The following is a 23,026-nucleotide window of genomic DNA, read 5'->3' on the forward strand; positions in this document are numbered from 1 at the left end:
AGAGTGTTATATATATATATATATTAATATTGCTTTGAATATTATGTAAAATTTTTTAAAAAATATTATTTTATATATATCGATTCAACCGCAGTTTAACCCGGTTGAACCAGTGAACCAGTACTCTCACCGGTTTAAAGTATGGTCCGGTTTTAAAAACATTGGTTTATCCTTGTTTTTATTTAAAGGAAACGGACTCATAGGTTAAAACAAAGAAAGGAAAAACTTTATTCATAGAGCACGGTGCACACATCTCTTTTATGCTCGATACCTTGAGACTATAAACTTTTTGTCACATTCAAAACTCAAAAGATAAACCCAGAAGTTTTGATAATTCAGATATGAATGAAAGAAGAGAAGAGCATACCATCCAACGGCAGTCACTAACTTCCCATCAGACACACACCCTTCAGATTCCTCCACTTCCCCTCCACTCATCTTCACCGCTACCTTCTTTCCATGCCACTTGCACATCTCTTCCCCTAAGTTACATGATTCATTATTGTTCAAAACCCATATATATACATATATGTACATGTAATTTAATAAACAAACCATTGTATAATGCAAATAGTGATATTGAGAAATCACCTTTAGAACACCGGCAGCAGCTAGCAGCCACTGCCCTTGTCCGATACCGGCAAGGGCCCTGTTTTCTCGGCAAATTCCTTCACTAAATTGACTGCTTTGTTGTTCATTACCCGCAACTCGGGAGGCCTCCCACCCGGCACGACAAGGCAATCATAGTCACAAACTCTGATATCACTCCAATCGGCCGTGATGAACAAGTAATGACCACGTTTCTCACTGAAAACTTGAGCTCCTTCGTCGTCGTGGATCGCTGCGACGCATGTTTCTCCCTTGTTCTTGCTCGAGGCAACCTTATCGACCTTGCAGCCTAATGCTTGGAGCACACGGAACGGCTCCCATGGATTCAAACAAAGCTTTGAGAAATTCAGCATGAGCAGGCCATCCTATCGAGCTCAATATGTTTCCATCTCTGAGATAAGCGGTAATGTCGAAAGCCGATGTAATTCCCGGCTGCTCCCACCAAATACAAACGGCCAGCACAATCATCGGTTTCATACTTGCAAACGCAGTGCATTTCTTTCCTTTCAAAAGCCCCGTAGCACGACAAAAGGACTTAGCTGTGGCAACTCGTAGCAATAGGCTTCCCTGCATCAGCAAACCCTTTGATGATAATCAATACCTTGTCAATTGTCATCGACGCTGAGAAGCTCAGCAAACCGGCCACCGGGAATGATCAGGGCGTCGTAGCATTCGACCTTCACTTCATCGAAGTTGGAATTCAGTGTAAATAAATGGTCCGGAAGCTCTAAGTAGAGCTGGAAAAGGGAAAAGAAAGGTTCAAAATGAAGCAAATCATATATGATGAAAATAGCAAAGCATTTTTCACCTGAAATTCTAAGAAATCATGGATGGCAGTGATGCATTTGTGACCGGGAAATTTGTTGGGAGAAACACAATCAACTGTGTAGACATCAATTTTTTTCATTTAAATTTATTATTATTATTAAAATTATTATTATTAGTATTATTATATAATTATATATATTTATTAAATATTACAAAGCCCAATTACAATAACTCAGGCCCAGATACAGAAGCCCAACATAAACCCTAAAACCCAACTAGGGTTTCTCATCTCATGCCCCAGCCGCCAGTGATCTCCACCGTTGGATCTGGCAAGATCCAACGGTCCAAACTATCCAGCTTGAAACCCTAGGGTATCATAACCCTAGGGACCACACGGCCGCCGTCGTTGCTTCCAGACGTTCCAGCTGCCGATGCCCTCGCCAGAAGCCTCCAGAAGCTTTGCTGCCATGATAACAGCCGCACACGTCGCCTCTATGGTGAGTCACCAGCATAGCTTTGGTGACTCACCGAGCCTTACACCCTTGTAACCGGTCCGACGAGAACCTCATCGAGGCTATAAAGCCATCACCTGCAAGAAGAAAGAAAAAAAAAGGAAAAGAACAGAGAGCAACCAAGATACAAAAACAGAGGAAAACGGACAGAAAAAAAAAGGGAAAAAAGAAAAAACAGCCAACGGAAGACAACAACACCAACAGCAAGCAATCCAACCACCATCAAACACCAAAATAACGAGATAAAAATCAAAAGAAACCTTACCGAGGAAAGCCAAACCACCACGCGCCTCCACGCTCCACCACAACCTTCGAAAACCGAAGGTATTTTTATAGATTTGCTCTGATTGAGAGCTTTTTAAGGGAAACAAATACCGGAATCGTCATTAGGACGATCCGATCTATGTTGTGGTATAAAGTTTGATTTTCCGGCCACCGGAGGCGGTGGCCGGCGGTGAGGTTGGCGGTGGCTATCGGCGCCAGAATTCCCTTCGGTGAGGGAATTAAGAGAGAAAGGAGAGAGAGCTTCTTCTCTCGTTTTTGAGAGAAGAAGAAAAAGGAGAACAATGAGGCTGCTGGCCCTTCGGGCCAGCTATGAAGGGGTATATGCGTAATTTACTTGTATGGCTAAACCTCTTCCGTAGCCATCTAAGTTTTGTAATTATTCATTTTAGTCACTAAACCTAATTTTTGAATGTTCTAATTCAGTATTCGAATTTTATTTTATTACGTTTTAGTCCTTACCATTATTAAATAATATATTTAGGATAAATATCACATTTAGTCCCTAATAATTTTAATATTTTTATTTTAATCACTGACTAAATAATTAATGGCTAATTACACTACTAGTATTTATATTTTATGATGACTCTAGCCATGTCTCTTAAATATTTATATTTTATAATTTGATCATTAAATTTTATATGATCTTAATTTTAACCATAAGTTTTATTATTTTTACATTTTAAGTTCATATATTTATGAATATGATTCAATAGTTTTAATATTATTACTTTTATTTTCTTTCATTTTAATTATTATTATTTTATTTTATTATTACTTTTGATATATGTTTAAATTATTATCTTCATGATTATTTTATTATTATTATTAAAATATAAATATATATAATAGTTATTTATTTATTTATTTGTTTATTAAATAAAAATCCTATTTATAAATTTAATTTTATAAATTACTTTTAAGAAAAATAAACATATTTTGATATGTATTTATTTATTAATATTAAGAAAGGAGCTGTCTTAAAGCAACTAGAAGCCCTTTTCTGATATTTCTGAGTAAATAAATAAGATATTAATATATTTTCTTAAAATTATAATAATAAATTTAAATCAAATAGGATTATGAATTAAATACATTTTGAATTTTTAATTTCTAATAATAGAGACAATTTATAGTTAATAAAGTACCAATTTTTGGGCGTTGTAGGGGTGCTAATCCTTCCCTAAACGTAACCGACCACGAATCCCTTTTTATTATTAAAAAAGAACGAATTTTTGGTTATAAAACGCAGATCAGTTTATCTTTTAATTAATGTTTTCTTAAAAAAACTCTTTTAAAAGATATTTTTTAGGTATTCGACCTACCTGACCCAAAAGGCCGATGGCGACTCCCAAATTATTTTCAAAACCATTTATTCACATCAATTTTCCCGCCAAAATAATATTTCGTGCCCGGACGAAAACCGGTTACGACAGCTTGGCGACTCCGCTGGGGACTGGTCAAACTTTTAAAAATCAATTATAAATTGTCTCTATTAATTAAAAATTAAAAATTTCTATATTTAATTTTTTTTTTCAAATTATTTATTTATTTATTATTTTTATAATATTTATATGTTTTATTTTATTTGCAATTATTTTATTTCATTATTTATTTTTTTTCTGTTAAGAAGTTTGAATATTTCTCCTCACACACAACACTTGCATTGCATAACATAAGCTCTATAATTGAGCTTGTCCTTTTAAGTGGGAGTGAAAGCGACGTCTTCGTGAGAATTATTCTCCGTGTCAGACCTAGCAAGTAACTTTTGGGGTTCATATGCTCTATGTCTTCGTGAGAATTTATTCTCCGTGTTAGTCATAGAGAAATGTATCCCCTCGAATTGAACTCGATCCGTTTAAGTCTGTAATGGACTAGGATTGAGGGTTGACAGCCCAAGGGGGCACTAACAAGGATAATTCGAGTACCTTACTCCTAGAACTAAAACCCTACATGTAATAAAACTTAGAACTCCTCCTGATCTAAGACAGTACTGAACCTCTGTTCTTAGGTGTACACAAAGGAGAAATAAAGCTTTAGCTTTTATTTTATTATTTTATGAATAAATGCCTGCGAATTAAAAATCATGCGGTTAGGTTAATTTTTCCAAACAAAGCATGGAACTAGAAAGCATGAGGTTAGGATTTATTATATACCATGATAAATAAATTTTCTTTCAATTATTTGGTATTAACCATTTTATTTTTTCTTATTTTCCCATGTATGTTATTTTGCTCTAATTTGTTTAAATTATTTTCTTTTGTTTGCATTACATGATCATGACCAAAAGGTGTTAACTGAAAAGACTGTTCATCAAATTAGAAAGAAATCATAAATGAACAAAAAGTTCTATGATCAAACAAAATATGATGCGGCCAAGAAAAGACATCCTGAGGGAACTTTGAAGATAGAGAAGAGCTATTCACCCAAAGATTGTATGCCCATTGAAGAGCAAAAGGAAATACGAGAAATAAGAGAGCAGATGACCAAGATGATGGATAGAATATCTGTTTTGGCCAAAGGAAAAGAGATTCCAGCACAGAAAGAGAGAGAGCTCAATGAATCTAACTCTGCAGTTTCAGATACGCAAGGGATTTTAATTCCTAACCAATTAGAGACAGTCATCATTCGTATTCACAAATCGTATGGAGATACCAAAGAAATGGTGACGACTGTACAAGCTCCCAGAGAAGAGAAGAAATCATGTAATCAGAAATCATCAAAGTTTGGTCTGCTCCCGACGACTAAAACTCAGGTCCAATCTAAGACAAAAGGTGGTTCTCATCTTGATACTATCCCCATATCATATAAAGAGTTGTATGAGAAGCTACTTAAAGCACGAGAAGTGGATCCATACTATATAAAACCGTTCCAACCTCCGTATCCAAATTGGTATGACATCAACGTTCATTGTGAATATCATGCCGGAGCTCAAGGACATACTATCGAAAATTGTCTTGCCTTCAAACGCCGAGTCCAAAGTCTTTTGGATCATGGAACCTTAAAATTTATGGTAAATGATCGACCTGGTTTGGTAACCAAGGGTCCTGATAGATTAATACCAAAAATCTTCAAAGGTAAGAATATCAGTAGGGGCGCCCAGAGAGAAGAAGATTTGCTGAGGTTTGAAGCTCAAATACGTCATTTGAAGATTGAAAACGATAAATTGAGCACCAAAATGGAAACCATACATGAAGATTTCCAGAAGGTCAGTCAAGCCTTTCAAAATGCTGGTATAGGAAACACCCCAGAAGAGTGGATAGCAGGGGTCACCAAACTGAAAAAGAGTTGCAACATACATGAAGATCTTGTCCAAAAACTTTTTGAACACAAATGTTCTCTCACAAAGGAAAATGATCAACTCCAAGAATTAACATAGGTGATGAAAGAACCCCAGAATGTCATGAAAGAAGCTGCAGTCCAGACAAGCAATATGGCCCATAAGCTGATAATCTAACTTGGTTTTAGAGAAGAAAATGAGAAAGTTATTCCCTATATGTAAAGTTTTGTTGAAGTTAGGATTAAAAGTTGTCCCCTACATGTAAAAGTTTTGTTTGATGTACTGAAGCTTTTGTGTTCAATGAAATCTGTTCTAAGATGATCACTCTTAAGTAACACCTTTTCATACATGCATTTACATTTTGTATCTGTGCATTTTCATTTTGTATTTTTATATTTATGAATTGCACATTTTGCATTCTTATTTTTCTATTTATGCATTTTTCATATTTTTATTTAATTACTGTCATGTACTTTAATTATAAAAACATATAAATAATTCATGAAAGGTTTTTGTAACAGTAAAAACCAAGATCATTCATTTATTTTACTGTACCATCATCATGAAAACAATGGAGCAATCTTATGAAGGACTACAAAACCATTGGCCAGAACCATTGACAGGGTTACCTCGGGATACAAGGAAAGAAGTTTCAGATTCAGTACCAGATGGATCAGATCAAATTATCCAGGGAATGGAATCTGATAAAGAAGATACAACTGTTATAGAGAAATCGTGCTATCAGATTGAAGAGTCGAGAAAGATAACATACCCTAGGGCATCCCACTCAAATCCAAAGAATGGCCTCATTAATTATTCACAATATGAGGATAAAGTCAAGAGGACAGAGAAAGCAATCAGAAACATGAAAGATGTTAGTGCCTACCACAAAGAATTAGAAGCAAGAGAGCTTAGCTTAGTTTCAGATTTAATTATTCCCCATGAATTCAAAATGCCTGATTTTGAGAAATATGATGGCACCAGTTGTCCCTTAATCCATTTGAGAATGTTTTGCAGAAAAATGGGAGGATATTTAAATTCTGATGACCTGTTAATTCACTCTTTCCATGATAGTCTTGTTGGCCCAACAGTAGTCTGGTACAATCAGTTGACCCAAGAACAGATCAAGAAATGGGTAGATTTAGTTGATGCATTTTTAGGACAATATCGGTATGTTAAAGGCTTAGCTCCAACACGTATGGATCTTCGAAGAGTAAAGAAGAAAACCAATGAAAGATTTCAAGAATATGCCCTAAGATGGAGAGGAATGGCAGCACAAGTTCAACCTCCCATGTTAGAAGAAGAAATATCACGTATGTTTCGTGATTCCCTTCCATTACCTTTCTTCGAATTGATGCAGGCAAATCCGACAACTGAATTCGAGAATCTAGTGACAAGTGGAGATTTAATTGAGAATGTAATCAATGAAGAAAACTCAAAAGTCACATCCAAGAGCCCAACGGATCAAAAAGCGAAAGCTGATGATGTGAATGTATGTCGCATCCAGAATCCCCGCAACTGCAAAAGAAAAAGAGCAAGTAATTGTTCGGATCGACCAAAGAAAGTCAAGCGATCAAGAAAAACTTTGGAAGTGTTCCAAACTTCTATTTCAGACTTGTATCCTCATTTGGTTAAAGGCCAATACATCACACCAAGACCAACTAAAGTGACATCAAACCCTTCTGCTCATAGCTATGATCAAAATAGTGTTTGTAATTTCCACTTGAGGGTAAAGGGGCATTCTACAGGCAATTGTAGGCCACTGTTAAAAGAAATTGAGATTCTTTTTGACAAAAGGGTTTTGACACAAGAAATGATCAAGAAATGGGGGGCAAATAGAAAAAAGAACCCTGATCCTATTACATACCCAACATTATAGGAATAATGAGGCATGATGTATAAACAAGTGGAAGTGTTATCTACCACTGTAGTACTTTCTATTTTCAGCATCTTGTTTGAACTTGTTTTTTGTTCCTTTCTCCACCTGTTGTGCAATAAATAAAGGTGTGTTACTTTTATGGTTATGAGCAAGGAATCAAGTTTTAACCTTGAGATTATTGAGTATCAAGTAGATTAAATATTCTTTTAATTTTTCAAGAGTTATAGATCTTTGGCAAGTGGTAAAATTATATCTTCCATATCCAATGCCAATTACTCGACCCTTACCAAAAATAAATCTTGACACTACAAAGTTTCCGAAGTAATGTCTCCACCTGTTTTTGAGACACCTACTCCAGATGTTTACCTTTTCGGGTAGAGTTGATTGATGATACTACATTCCACCATATACATGACTTTATAAGTCACACATTTGTCCTTCCAAATACAAAACCATCATAAACCAAAAGACCTCAAAAGAACCAAACTTTCAATTATCCGTGAATCTTACTACAAGAAGAGACGAGATGAGGCATCAGGGACCAACTCATTGATGATAATTTCGAGTGATTAGGGCATACTCAAAGAAGAAGGGGAAAGTGATTGATTGAAATAAATATATCATGCATTAATTATATTTTTTTCATGTAAATAAAGTTAATCTTGAATATTCATCCCCCTGTGGATACCTCTTTTTACAAAGGTTTCTGTGTATGAGATGATGAATGGCATTGTTTCATTTATCCTTTAATATATATATATATATATATATATATATATATCCTTTGTTGTCCCCATTTGAGCCTGAATAATTTTTTTTTTCTAATTCAACCCTAACCAAGGATCACCCTCTACATTGGGGGGCAAGGTAAAAGATATTGGCTCACAAGAATAAAGATTGTCAATACATTTTTTACGAAGACAAGTTTCCATGAAGTCAAGAAAGTTTTGAACTACAAAGTATGTCAAATACAGAGTGCTTGAAGATCAATCCAATCAAGAATAATGGAAAATATCCAAAATGCAAAAGGAAAAGGAGGTGCTCAAAACAATGGAAGTATTATACTCATCCAACAAAGAAAGAAAGAAAAAAAGAAATAAAAGAAAAAAAGAAAAGAGAAAAAAAATTGAATCAAGATGGGTGAATTATTGAGCCTCAAGTTACAAGGTTGATCAAGTACGAACAAGAAGAGCAAGAAATGCTGAAGATATGAGAAATTGGAAATGAATCCAAAATTTGGCAGTCTAGAGGGATCCAAATGATGGAAAAATCCCCAACAAAGTAAATCCAAGATTAAGCAAGGCAAGATTGATGGCATTAGAATGAATTGATCCTTGGTTTGATTACCCTTAAACACTTATTTTGGGCCTTTTTATCCCTTTCTTTCGTAACCATAAGCCATGGCCTACGTTACGTACCTGAAAAGTCCATTTTAATCATACATGGATTTCTAATTAAAAGAGAATATCTTCAGAATTCATTTCGCCTCTCAAGATTGATTTTTATTTGCAAAAATTGGTTTTTAAAATCTTTAATGCATGATATGAAAAATGATAAAAGGAGGGTTCAAGATATAAATTTTTAAATAACATCTTAGAACCAAAGGAAGATTCGAGTTGAAAACCTGAAAAGGCGGCTCGAATATTGAATGGTGCAACAAACGACATACGAGATGATCTTAAGCTCTTAAATGAAGCACCACACATCCCAAAGACGTTCCTGAGATTCTGGAATCAAGAAGTATCTCTACAAGATGAGCATAACAACCATTTCTTCAAGTTAATGGAATCCCAAAGAGACATATATGCTGGACTAACCTGAAAACCTGAGAGACCTTACTATACCAGAATCAACCTACACCTCAAATCAGTCAATAATTTTGACACTTGCCATAGAACTATGATTTTTGAATGATTTAAAACTGTAGTTAATTTATTTGATATTTATTAAACTCATTGTTTATGATTTGATTTTATTGTGAACCTATGATAGGCAACATTCTACAAAATTCTTTCATTCTTCAATAAAGAAGGAGAAAAAACATTTTCAAACAGGACAGTCTCAAATGAGGAAGGTCTTTGAAGAAAGTTGATGCCCATTCTACTTCAATTGTAGAAAAAAAAAAACGAGGCCAGAATGATGAAACACTTCACATTTTTGAAAGCAAGTGGTCTGAGAAGTCAGAAAGACTGGAGAATTGAACTTGTGACACTCCCCTATGACATTATTAGCTGCTCATCAAGAAAGATTATCGTTTATCTCATGTTGAGGTCGATAAGCATCACCAGACAAATTACTTTCCCCAGCCATTAATCCATGTTTCTGGCAGATTACATCACAGAGATATAGGTCCCAGTAAGATGTATTATGGGAATGAACAAGTCACTATCTGCGCTCTGGTTATACTATGATGCTGACTCAAGTCTTGATACATCATTGCTACTTCTTCTAGGCCGATCATTTTCTTTGTCAAGATGATATTCATTATGTCCTTCAGAAGATTGCTGAATTTGAATTTAAGGACTTATATCATAGAATAAGACATTGGAACAGAATCTACCCTTATAGGCCTTTTATATAGGGTAACATTGGTTACAGGATTCCAAAAGTTGAAGATGACAAATTTTACTGTCAACTAAACCGTTCCATAATTCGAAAAGAGTGGGATATATTGAAGCAGCAGAAGAGACAGTTTGTTGTAGCAATCATTGCAAGTAAATGCACCAACAAAAATCTTCAAGCCCATCACAATGATGTTTATTTCTTCCAGTAAGGTTGTTACGCTGGATGCCACTTACAACAAGGTCGAATTCGCCAAATCTACTCATCAATTGCTCCAACCGATCATCATTCAGTTCTTGCACATCTGTTTTTAAAAGTATGCCAAGACAATAGAAGGCAATCTCTGCATCACTGATTCCAAAGAGACATGACATTGATACCACCATGGAACATGTCTCTATACAGATCATTGTGTATGGTTTTTAGGGAAACCTAGAAGCATTTCCACCTCATCAGATTCAAGTGGAACAATTTTATTCTTTTCAACCCATACCAGATTCCATTTTCAACACTCATCAAGAACATACTTCTGGACACTCGAAGGAAGGCCATCATTTCTTTGTCAATGGAAAAGCATCAGCACATGGAGGAAGCAGAATAAGAGAAAATCTGTTCTCAATTGGCAGAATTATGAATATAGCCCTTTTCAGTGTAATAGTATGAAAATGTTTCGAATCTACAAATTCTGGCTCTACATCGAATAAGTACTGGAATGTGCCATATTACTCATGGTAGAAATAAGGAGGCTCAATAGCATCTTCTGGAAGTGTTCTTTGAGTTATCTGATCTGATTTGGTATGAACTCCAAAATCAATCATTGGATTTGAAAGATGAATTTGCTCATGGTAGAAATAAGGAGGCTCAATAGCATCTTCTGGAAGTGTTCTTTGAGTTATCTGATCTGATTTGGTATGAACTCCAAAATCAATCATTGGATTTGAAAGATGAATTTTGCTCATAGTAGAAATAAGGAGACCCAATAGCATCTTCTGGAAATGTTCTTTGAGTTATCTGATCTGATTTGGTAAGAACTACAGAACCAATCATTAGAATTAAAAGATGAACTGCATGATCGTCTTCATTAAAAAGCTTCTTTTCAAGCTTCTTCTGTTTTTTCCACAAATCATAGCCCAAGTTTCGCCTTTGCTTGTAATTGGGATCATTGCATAATGGCTTCCTATCTTCTACCATAAGAAGTGCGTCAGTAACCTTAGCCATTTGATCAGCACATATAAAATCTGTCAATTCTGCAATTGATGAATCTGAACCACATCTCTCCATGGTTATTGAAGCTTCAACCTCTGAAAATCCCATTTTTGTTAAGTATAACAATTTACTCTCCTCATCAGAATCAGAATTCAGGATTTCCTCGATATCAGAAAAACTATCAATATCTGTGAAATCATCCTGAAAGATCGCTTCATAATCAGATGAGTTGTTATCAGGATCAACATGTTGCATGGGTGCGGATTTTTGATGAGCTTGTACCATTGTATATGTAGTCTTGCCATTGCATCAGATTATTGTTTGCATAAATTGATTTCTCTCCCACAGAAAAGTATATTTCAGAGATGGCTTTCACTGAAAGATGATAAGCCACTATGTCAGCCTGGAACGGATTACCAAGCTATTTTTACCGATCTGTCCAACTAAATCCCTCCAGATACAGAAAATGGTCACCTCATTCAGAAGACACATATTTCAGACGTTTCTGTCAGAATGATTGAGTATTTCTTAAGTTTGTGAGAATATCAAGAGAATTTCTCAAGTTACTTGACAATATTACTGTTTAGTGACACCAGAATGAGAGTATTCAAGATAAATAGATTTGGGACACGAATAAAGCTACAAGTACCTACAACAATTCATTGTCAAAATTGGACCTCGTGGGGATCATGACATTCCAGTTAAACAGAGATTGAGAGTGAATCAGATAAATCTAGAGGGACATCTTGAGGGCCCATTTCAACCAGAAATAGAATATTGGGGCATTTTGAAGGATCACAACAATATGAATATTTGGGCATTCTTGGAGGCTCATCTCAACAAGAAGTAATGTTGAGCACACTTTTAACATCTGTATCAATAAATATTGGGGCATTTTAAAGCTCACTTCAGACAGATCCATGTGGGGTATTTTGAAGACTCAGATTAACAAGAAGCAAATATTGGGGCATACTGAGAACCCTTTTCAAACAGAATCAGAAATGTTGAAATATTCTGAATATTTATCAGCAAAATGCTGGGGCATGCTGAAAACCCATTTCAATCAGAATCAGAACTGTTGATGCATTTTGAACACTTGTATTAGCCAATGTTGGGGCATGCTGAAGGCCCACAATATCCTGTGTAAAGATCATTGACTTGAACAAATATTTCCAATGAGACAGAAAGATATGAAGAAAGAAAATGGTGAAACAGTGACAGTCAAGTTAACTATACATAATTGCTTCGTTCATCAGGCAATTACATTGTGATCATGATGTTGAATAAATGTTTACTCAGCAAGTCAAGATGAACTGAGTTTTCATCTATTTTGGTTTTATCATTTTTATTTCATCCCCAGCTGCAAAAATTCCACGGATATCTTTCTGTACATTGATCCTACAGTTGATGTGTTTCTACTTCCTACAAAGATCATTATAAAAGAAAATGTGATCCGTATCACATTTGTTTTTGCCCGAGATGATATCAAGATCAGTTAGTGTCTCCTATTCAATTCGACACCAGCATATCTTGTGAATTTGACCAACTTTTTGGTCATACCAACATTACACTTGAATCCCCACTGAGTTTTTGTTCTCAAATGGTCTTGTGACATCATTCAAAAGCTTTGATCACTAGGCAATGAGCTTCAATGATTGAGAACATCTGAGCAGAAACCACCGGAAAGGATGAATGTGTTGTCAAATGCTTCCTTGACCAATAATCTGAGCAGAAACCACATGAAAAGATGAATGTATTGTTAAATGTTTTACGAACCAGTGATTATGGTGCTGAACCAATGTTGTGATCATATGGTTTCCATTTTTGATCCAAGATGAAGTCTGTCTTCTTCAACCCCAAGATTAGAAGTTGAGATATGATGAAGATTTCTTTCCACAGAAGGATAGCTGAAATTTTAACAACAAGAAACTATTGGAGCCAACTAAGATCAAACAATAGGTTGTTGTTAAACATCTTTACATGATATGGTCCAAGTTGCCTTATTCGAGATCTGATTATATGTGGAGACATGAAAGGAATTGGAATAAATCTTCCTTGTGATATGTTTCAAGAGTCAAATTAGAACAGGCTCTACTCTCCTAATTAATCCCTGCTGAGTCAGGCATATCTACATCTACACTCTTCAAAGATGATAGATTCTCTTTTTAAAGATGATAGATTCTCTTTTCAAAGATGAAAGCTTTATGGAATTTCTACACAAGTCCAAACAAAGAAAATTGGTTTTATCCAAGACAAAATGGGACATCAAGGTCATAGTTCTGACTACAGCAAGAGTTCCACAAATGAAACATTTCTTCTGAGACCTTCATGAAGAAAAGAAAACAGTAACGATACAAGTTGATCAGATGATTCTGCAGAAATGCAAGCTTAATAGCATAAGTTGCGATACTAATATCCAGAGATAACCCTGGCAATAAATGATGAACTGAAGGAAGATCGAGTTCACCACTTTGAAATCAAATGAAGATTGCATCAACATTCATGCATTCATAAGAACATCATTTGCACAATAGACAATGCATTACATTGATACATCTGAGTACATTTAAACATGAAGTTTTACAGATCTTCGGAAGAACAAGAAGATTCATGGTAAGAAATACCTTACAAAAAGAAGGTATTCAAAACCGTAAATACATGAATCATGCAAACATTTGAAAAAGAGATGGACGCAACGCCACAAAAATGAGCATTATCTTGAGATTGGGGCATGTTACCCAATCAACATGTTATTTTGAAAAATAATGAGAAAACGATTTCCATAGTTTCTCATTCAATCTTTTCTTAAAATGAAATTGTTGAATAGTAAGAAAACAATTTCCATAGTTTCTTACTTAGTAAACTATTTCTCACATCTGTAAGTCCTTCAGTGCATGATGTTTCCAAAAAGCCTTCGGGAGCTTTTTGAGGTTTTCAAATCCTTCGGGTCATCTGTAAGTCCTTCAGTGCATGATGTTTCCAAAAAGCCTTCGGGAGCTTTTTGATGTTTTCAAAACCTTCGGGTCATCTGTAAGTCCTTCAGTGCATGATGTTTCCAAAAAGCCTTCGGGAGCTTTTTGATGTTTTCAAAACCTTCGGGTCATCTGTAAGTCCTTCAGTGCATGATGTTTCCAAAAAGCCTTCGGGAGCTTTTTGATGTTTTCAAAACCTTCGGGTCATCTGTAAGTCCTTCAGTGCATGATGTTTCCAAAAAAGCCTTCGGGAGCTTTTTGATGTTTTCAAAACCTTCGGGTCATCTGTAAGTCCTTCAGTGCATGATGTTTCCAAAAAGCCTTCGGGAGCTTTTTGATGTTTTCAAAGCCTTCGGGTCATCTGTAAGTCCTTCAGTGCATGATGTTTCCAAAAAGCCTTCGGGAGCTTTTTGATGTTTTCAAAGCCTTCGGGTCATCTGTAAGTCCTTCAGTGCATGATGTTTCCAAAAAGCCTTCGGGAGCTTTTTGATGTTTTCAAAACCTTCGGGTCATCTGTAAGTCCTTCAGTGCATGATGTTTCCAAAAAGCCTTCGGGAGCTTTTTGATGTTTTCAAAACCTTCGGGTCATCTGTAAGTCCTTCAGTGCATGATGTTTCCAAAAAAGCCTTCGGGAGCTTTTTGATGTTTTCAAAACCTTCGGGTCATCTGTAAGTCCTTCAGTGCATGATGTTTCCAAAAAGCCTTCGGGAGCTTTTTGATGTTTTCAAAGCCTTCGGGTCATCTGTAAGTCCTTCAGTGCATGATGTTTCCAAAAAGCCTTCGGGAGCTTTTTGATGTTTTCAAAGCCTTCGGGTCATCTGTAAGTCCTTCAGTGCATGATGTTTTCAAAAAAGCCTTCGGGAGCTTTTTGATGTTTTCAAAGCCTCAGGGTCATCTGTAAGTCCTTCAGTGCATGATGTTTTCAAACATTTCCATCCTACTCAAAAGAAGCCAAATGAAAAAATTATTGTCTTTTTCGTCTTTGCTCTATTCTTGTTAACACAAGGATGAGCAAAGAGGGGCAGCTGTAGACATCAATTTTTTTCATTTAAATTTATTATTATTATTAAAATTATTATTATTAGTATTATTATTATAATTATTATATATTATTTATTAAATATTACAAAGCCCAATTACAATAACTCAGGCCCAGATACAGAAGCCCAACATAAACCCTAAAACCCAACTAGGGTTTCTCATCTCATGCCCCAGCCGCCAGTGATCTCCACCGTTGGATCTGGCAAGATCCAACGGTCCAAAACTATCCAGCTTGAAACCCTAGGGTATCATAACCCTAGGGACCACACGGCCGCCGTCGTTGCTTCCAGACGTTCCAGCTGCCGATGCCCTCGCCAGAAGCCTCCAGAAGCTTTGCTGCCATGATAACAGCCGCACACGTCGCCTCTATGGTGAGTCACCAGCATAGCTTTGGTGACTCACCGAGCCTTACACCCTTGTAACCGGTCCGACGAGAACCTCATCGAGGCTATAAAGCCATCACCTGCAAGAAGAAAGAAAAAAAAAAGGAAAAGAACAGAGAGCAACCAAGATACAAAAACAGAGGAAAACGGACAGAAAAAAAAGGGAAAAAAGAAAAAACAGCCAACGGAAGACAACAACACCAACAGCAAGCAATCCAACCACCATCAAACACCAAAATAACGAGATAAAAATCAAAAGAAACCTTACCGAGGAAAGCCAAACCACCACGCGCCTCCACGCTCCACCACAAACCTTCGAAAACCGAAGGTATTTTTATAGATTTGCTCTGATTGAGAGCTTTTTAAGGGAAACAAATACCGGAATCGTCATTAGGACGATCCGATCTATGTTGTGGTATAAAGTTTGATTTTCCGGCCACCGGAGGCGGTGGCCGGCGGTGAGGTTGGCGGTGACTATCGGCGCCAGAATTCCCTTCGGTGAGGGAATTAAGAGAGAAAGGAGAGAGAGCTTCTTCTCTCGTTTTTGAGAGAAGAAGAAAAAGGAGAACAATGAGGCTGCTGGCCCTTCGGGCCAGCTATGAAGGGGTATATGCGTAATTTACTTGTATGGCTAAACCTCTTCCGTAGCCATCTAAGTTTTGTAATTATTCATTTTAGTCACTAAACCTAATTTTTGAATGTTCTAATTCAGTATTCGAATTTTATTTTATTACGTTTTAGTCCTTACCATTATTAAATAATATATTTAGGATAAATATCACATTTAGTCCCTAATAATTTTAATATTTTTATTTTAATCACTGACTAAATAATTAATGGCTAATTACACTACTAGTATTTATATTTTATGATGACTCTAGCCATGTCTCTTAAATATTTATATTTTATAATTTGATCATTAAATTTTATATGATCTTAATTTTAACCATAAGTTTTATTATTTTTACATTTTAAGTTCATATATTTATGAATATGATTCAATAGTTTTAATATTATTACTTTTATTTTCTTTCATTTTAATTATTATTATTTTATTTTATTATTACTTTTGATATATGTTTAAATTATTATCTTCATGATTATTTTATTATTATTATTAAAATATATAAATATATATATAATAGTTATTTATTTATTCTATTTGTTTATTAAATAAAAATCCTATTTATAAATTTAATTTTATAAATTACTTTTAAGAAAAATAAACATATTTTGATATGTATTTATTTATTAATATTAAGAAAGGAGCTGTCTTAAAGCAACTAGAAGCCCTTTTCTGATATTTCTGAGTAAATAAATAAAGATATATTAATATATTTTCTTAAAATTATAATAATAAATTTAAATCAAATAGGATTATGAATTAAATACATTTTGAATTTTTAATTTCTAATAATAGAGACAATTTATAGTTAATAAAGTACCAATTTTTGGGCGTTGTAGGGGTGCTAATCCTTCCCTAAACGTAACCGACCACGAATCCCTTTTTATTATTAAAAAAGAACGAATTTTTGGTTATAAAACGCAGATCAGTTTATCTTTTAATTAATGTTTTCTTAAAAAAACTCTTTTAAAAGATATTTTTTAGGTATTCGACCTACCTGACCCAAAAGGCCGATGGCGACTCCCAAATTATTTTCAAAACCATTTATTCACATCAATTTTCCCGCCAAAATAATATTTCGTGCCCGGACGAAAACCGGTTACGACAAACTGTAACTCCAAAGGTTGCAGAACAGTGAAAGGAGCCATTACTTCGTAGTCTTCCATGTAGTCTCCGCAGATCATCAAAGCAGATTTCTCCACAGCAGAGCCCATGATGTTCAAATCACTGGCAGTGGTTGTGCCTGTTGAAAAATCAAAAACCACATGGGCTGCTAGTTAGCAGCCGGTGGCTTTGAAAAAAAAATATTAAAAGCCAATTTTGTTGATTTTTTATATGGTCAAATTATAAACTTTAGTCATTAAACTTTAGGATATTTACAAGATTAAATCCTTAAGATTTAGCTATAAATATCATATCTCATTTAGCTTCAAAACCATCCCAAAGCATTCTAGCTTTCTTCCAATACTAGAGAGAATTTAGAGAGTTTCTTGAGAGTTGTTTTCTCCTTTTTATCAAGAGAGAATTATCATTGTTTTCTCCTTGGTCGATTGAGAGAAGTTGTAATTCATATTTTCTCATAGTGAAATTCTTCTACCGTTGCCCGTGGTTTTTACCCTATATTATTCAGGGGTTTTCCACGTAAATGTTATGTCTCTTTTATCTTCATTTTTATTTTCTCAAATTATCAGTTACGATTTTGCTCTATCCGATAGCCGTCTTCCGCAACAATTGGTATCCGAGCTAGATTAGAGTGTATAATATCTACTTATTGTCTTTGTGGTTGCCACCAAAAGGTGGATCCTCCAACATAAGAAAATAAGAAGTTATTACTCATTCTTTGAAGGTTCCAGAGAACTATTCACGATAGTGAAATAGTGGGAGCTATCCGTAAAAGAAGCTATGGCAACGAAATTTGATATTGAAAAATTCAATGGGAGAAATTTCTCATTGTGGAAATTGAAGATGAGGTCATCCTAAGGAAAGACGGGTGTCTAGCGGCTATCAATGAAAGGTCGGTGGATTTCGCAGAAGACATCAAATGGAACGAGATGGACGGGAATGCTATGGAAAACTTTCATCTAGCATTAGCAGATGAAGTATTGTCAAGCATCGAGGAGAAAAAAACAGCTAAGGAGATATGAGATCATCTCACCAAATTATACGAGGCCACATCGCTGCACAATAAAATTTTCCTGAAGAGAAAATTATACACTCTCCGGATGTCAAAATCTACTTCAGTGACGGAGCACTTAAACACACTGAACACTTTATTTTCTCAGCTTACATCCTTAAGCTGTAAAATAGTAGAACAAGAACGTGCTGAACTTCTACTTCAAAGTCTACCGGATTCATATGATCAACTCATCATCAACTTGACAAACAATAATGTCACCAGTCTAGTCTTCGATGATGTTGCAGCTACTGTTCTACAAGAAGAAAATCGGCGCAAGAACAAGGAAGACAGACAAGTAAATCTGCAACAAGCAGAAGCGTTGACAACGATGAGAGGGAGATCAACAGAACGTGGCCAAAGTAGCAGTCATAAACATGGTAGATCGAAGTCGAGGAGCAAGAAGAATTTAAAGTGCTACCACTGTGGAAAGAAGGGTCACTTGAAGAAGGATTGTTGGAGTCTAAATAAAAACTCCAATCCACAAGGCAATATCGCAAACACTTCAGATGATGGAGATGCTCTATGTTGTGAAGCGTCAACCACTGTTGCATGAAGAAAACGATTTGCAGATATATGGCTCATTGATTCGGGAGCAATATATCACATGACCTCAAGAAGAGAATGGTTCCATCATTATGAACCAGTCTCAGGAGGATCTGTGTATAGTTGCAATGATAATGCCTTAGAAATCATTGGCGTGGGAACCATCAAATTAAAGATGTATGATGGAACAATTAAAGTTGTTCGAGATGTGTTGCACGTAAAAGGTCTGAAGAAAAATTTATTATCCTACGGATTGTTGGATAATAATGCAAGCAAGATTGAAACACGGAAAGGAATCATGAAGGTGTTCTGTGGAGCGCTTGTGGTGCTGAAAGGTGAAAAGATAGCTGCAAACTTGTAAATGCTGAAGGGAGAGACTTTGGTAGAAGCAGAAGCCTCTGTTGCCTCATGTAGTTCAGATTCGGCAATGCTATGGCATCAGAAACTTGGACACATGTCAGAACAAGGAATGAAAGTCCTTGTGGAGCAAAAGCTACTTCCAGGCTTAACAAAGGTATTACTTCCTTTGTGTGAGCATTGCATAACAAGTAAGCAGCACCGGTTGAAATTCAACACATCAAATTCTAGAGGCAAAAGTGTTCTAGAATTGGTTCACTCTTACGTATGGCAAGCACCAATAACATCCCTAGGTGGAGCAAAATACTTTGTCTCATTTATTGATGACTACTCCAGGAGATGTTGGGTGCACCCTATTAAGAAGAAGTCAGACGTGTTTTCAAATTTCAAAAACTTCAAAGCACGGGTGGAACTTGATTCTGGAAATAAGATCAAGTGTTTCAGAATAGACAATGGAGGAGAATACACAAGCGAAGAATTTGATGACTTTTGCAGGAATGAAGGCATCAAAAGACAGTTCACAGTGGCGAACACTCCTCAACAAAATGGAGTGGCAGAGCGGATGAACAAAACCTTGTTAGAAAGAACAAGAGCAATGTTGAGAGATGCAGGCCTAGAAAAATCATTCTGGGCAGAAGCAGTCAATACCGCCTGTTATTTGGTGAATCGAGCTCCATCAACTGCAATAGAGCTGAAGACACCAATGGAGACGTGGACTGGTAAACCAGTTGATTATTCAAACCTCCATATATTTGGAAGTATAGTGTATGTGATGTATAACTCCCAAGAAATTTCAAAGTTGGATCCAAAATCCAGGAAATGCAAATTCTTGGGGTATGCTGATGGTGTAAAGGGGTATCGCTTGTGGGATCCCACTGCCCATAAAGTGATCATCAGTAGGGATGTTATCTTTGTAGAGGATAAACTACAAAGAAAAGAAGACGATGATAGCGTTGAAAAGTCAGAGACTACACAGATACATGTGGAAAAGGAGGTTGAACAAGGAGATTCTTCTGAAGCGGAACCATCACATGATGAACAAGAACCAGAGAGTTCTGAAGCTCCAACAACTCGTTAATCAGATCGTGTGAGAAGACGTCCCAATTGGCACTCAGATTATGTTATAGAAGGTAATATTGCATATTATCTTTTAACAGAGGACGGTGAGCCATCAACATATCAGGAGGTAATAAACAACTCATATGCTTCACTGTGGATGATGGCTATGCAAGAAGAAATTGAATCCCTTCATAAAAATAATACATAGGACCTTGTGCTACTACCACAAGGAAGGAAGCCAATTGGTAACAAATGGGTTTTCAAATCAAGCGAAATGGTGACGATCAAGTGGAGAGGTATCGTGCAAGACTGGTGGTCAAAGGATATGCTCAGAAAGAAGGTATTGATTTCAATGAAATTTTTTCTCCTATGGTTCGACTAACAACAGTTCGAGTAGTCTTGGCAATGTGTGCTACATTGAATTTACATCTGGAACAACTAGATGTTAAAACAACTTTTCTTCATGGAAATCTTGAAGAATAGATTTATATGCTCCAGCCTGAAGGTTTTAAAGAAGACGAAAAGAAGAACTTGGTTTGCAGGTTGAACAAATCTCTGTACGGTCTAAAGCAGGCGCCGAGGTGTTGGTATAAGAGATTTGATTCCTTCATTATGTGCCTTGGATACAACAGACTTAATGCAGACCCTTGTGCTTATTTCAAGAGGTCTAGGGATAACGATTTTGTTATATTGCTGTTGTATGTGGATGACATGTTGGTTGCAAGACCCAACAAAAATCATATTGAAGAATTGAAGGCACAACTGGCTAGGGAATTTGAAATGAAGGACTTGGGATCAGCAAACAAGATTCTAGGGATGCAAATTCACCGAGACAGAAGTAATAGGAAGATTTGGCTTTCACAAAAGAATTACTTGAAGAAGATCTTGTCAAGATTCAACATGCAAGATTGTAAGTCAATTTCTACCCCTCTTCCTATTAACTTCAAATTATCCTCCAGTATGAGTCCTATCAGTAAAGAAGAGAGGATGGAGATGTCTCGAGTGCCGTATGCATCGGCAGTGGGAAGTTTAATGTTTGCTATGATATGCACAAGACCTGACATTGCACAAGCAGTGGGAGTGGTTAGTCGGTACATGGCGAATCCAGGTAAAGAGCATTGGAATACAGTGAAGAGGATCCTGAGATACATCAAAGGAACCTCAAATATTGCATTATGTTACGGAGGATCAAACTTACTAATAAATGGTTATGTAGATTCTGACTATGCAGGGGATTTGGATAAAAGCAAATCTACTACAGGATATGTGTTCAAAGTTGCTGGTGGAGCTGTAAGCTAGGTTTCAAAATTGCAGTCAGTTGTGGCTATGTCCACAACAGAGGCAGAATATGTAGCAGCTACACAAGCCAGTAAAGAAGCAAATTGGTTGAAGATGCTATTGGAGGAGCTTGGGCACAATCAAGAGTATGTATCTCTGTTTTGTGACAGTCAAAGCGCCTTGCATCTAGCAAGGAATCCAATATTTCATTCAAGGACAAAACACATACGAGTTCAGTACCATTTTATTCGTGAAAAGGTTGAAGAAGGGACAGTAGATATGCAGAAGATTCATACCAAAGACAACATAGCAGATTTCATGACGAAGGCGATCAACACTGATAAATTTACCTGGTGTCGATCCTCTTGCAGCCTGACGGAAATATAAGCAACATAAAGGTACAAGGTAGAAAGAATGGTGTGAAGATATGATTTTTCCAATCAAATCTTCAAGTGGGAAATTGTTGAAAAATCAAAAACCACATGGGTTGCTAGTTAGCAGCCGGTGGCTTTGAAAAAAAAATATTAAAAGCCAATTTTGTTGATTTTTTATATGGTCAAATTACAAACTTTAGTCATTAAACTTTAGGGTATTTACAAGATTAAGTCTTTAATATTTAGCTATAAATACCCTATCCCATTTAGCTTCAAAACCATCCCAAAGCATTCTAGCTTTCTTCCAATACTAGAGAGAATTTAGAGAGTTTCTTGAGAGTTGTTTTCTCATTTTTATCAAGAGAGAATTATCATTGTTTTCTCATTGGTCGATTGAGAGAAGTTGTAATTCCTATTTTCTCATAGTGAAATTCTTCTACCGTTGCCCGTGGTTTTTACCCTATATTATTCAGGGGTTTTCCACGTAAATTTTGTGTCTCTTTTAACTTCATTTTTATTTTCTTAAATTATCAATTGCGATTTTGCTCTATCCGATAGTCGTATTCCGCAACAATGCATGTGCCTACCAAAATGAGACATTGTATTTATATATATAGATTTAATATGTGTTTAGAGTTGGTGCTCCACAACAAACTAAAGTAATGGGGAATCTGTGTGATGGTGTCAGAAACGGAATTGGTAATGAACAAAAGATGTCGTTTTCTATAATAAGGTAAGATGACTGTTTACCAGTTCAGTTAATAAAGTAAAGCTGTCATTTTCTCGTGAATCGCTAAAGAAGATGTATACAATTCAAACTACAAATTGTATACCACCTTTAAAATGACTGTGTTAAGCAACTCAGTGAAAGTTTTTTTCTAAATAAAATCAGGTTTCATTAAATAGAAAAAAATAACGCAATTTTAATGTGAAAATTTAAAGGGTACGAAAGAAAAATAATATTAATCTTCTTTTAAAAAAATAGCAGCTATCAGTAATTTTTATGTCTGTTCAAACTAGATGTAATTTCGATGAAGGCACGAACATTAAGAGAACTCATCTAATATATTGTTATATGAACAAATGTATGCATCAACAAATACCACAACATGAGATT

At 35.8% G+C, this 23,026-nt stretch overlaps 1 pseudogene; it reads right to left on the bottom strand.

Moving 5' to 3' along the window:
• Nucleotides 1-251: 251 nt before the first annotated feature.
• On the bottom strand, nucleotides 252-17,340 carry LOC120158273 (annotated as a pseudogene).
• Between the last annotated feature and the right edge of the window lie 5,686 nt (nucleotides 17,341-23,026).

The sequence above is a fragment of the Hibiscus syriacus genome, unplaced genomic scaffold (genome assembly GCF_006381635.1).
Source record: "Hibiscus syriacus cultivar Baekdansim isolate YM2019G1 unplaced genomic scaffold, ASM638163v2 tig00111310_pilon, whole genome shotgun sequence".
Classification (NCBI taxonomy): domain Eukaryota; kingdom Viridiplantae; phylum Streptophyta; class Magnoliopsida; order Malvales; family Malvaceae; genus Hibiscus; species Hibiscus syriacus.